Consider the following 1,182-nt stretch of genomic DNA (forward strand, 5'->3'; position numbering starts at 1 on the left):
ATGTATTGAGACTTTATGACCAATTAATTTGAGAATTGTCTATATATTTCCATTCTTGAAGACGTTGTCTTTACCAATTTAGGGCAATGTATGCAGACATCTTATGTTTTGGAAACCAATTATACACAGTTAATGCACCCTAATATTACTAAATATATGTAAATATAATATGATCTTAATGATTCATTCCAAAATTTGTATCTAAGTTTGATAGTATGAAAATACCATATCTGTATAGAGAGAGAAAAAAATATCTCTAAACAAGAGGCGTAGCTTACGCCTATTCACATTCAGTTGTTTTATTATGTTTTATCTTTCCTCAGAAAAAAATGAATCAAAAAAATCCATCTAGGCATTTCCTACACATCATGTTTAGAGAATATATATACCGTATATATATATATATAATAGGCACTGTGTAAATCCATAATCCTTGTTTTATTAGTTTATCGAAATATATCTTCCTTAATGTTATATTTTTCTAATATTGACAAGCACATTAATAAAAATTTATAACCATACAGCATAAGATTGCGTACATTATGACCCTTCTAGATCCTACAGTGGCCAGAGCCTCAGGCATTGGGTACACCTTGTTATAATCATAAGCAAATTAATGGCTGCACAGAAATTTTTCACATATAATAATTTTTTCCCTGAAAATTGATTATGGTTGCATCTCCTTAATTTCATTAATTTTCTGGCATGTAGAGATTAATACAAAAAAGGTATACACATAGAGTTCCACGAATGACAATCGATGGAGGTCCTGTTGGAAATAGGATCGATTAATTGAATTCTTCCGACTCTAAGTTGGATATGGTATTTTGTTATCAAGTCCAGGTACTGAAAACTATTAACTCTAGATCTATTGGATTCAGGTCATCTCCAGCCGGGGGGGGGGTGGACAGTGGGACCAACAAGACACAAAATCAAAGAGAGAAAATAGGAGAGAGAAACAGGTTGTTTCACTTTCTCTCGGTTGGAGATGATCTATATCTAACGTACTTCATTATTCAAAGTGTGAGGTGGTGGTTTCTGACACCAGAACCTCCGTTGGCATAATAGTTGGCTAATTAAGATAGTTTGATATATATTGTTTCCCACGATCAAACTTCGCCGTCGCCTTGTCAATTGCCATTTCTATGTAAGCTTGTAATGATTGACTTCCACACACCCCCC

Source organism: Macadamia integrifolia, chromosome 12 (genome assembly GCF_013358625.1).
Source record: "Macadamia integrifolia cultivar HAES 741 chromosome 12, SCU_Mint_v3, whole genome shotgun sequence".
Classification (NCBI taxonomy): Eukaryota; Viridiplantae; Streptophyta; class Magnoliopsida; order Proteales; family Proteaceae; genus Macadamia; species Macadamia integrifolia.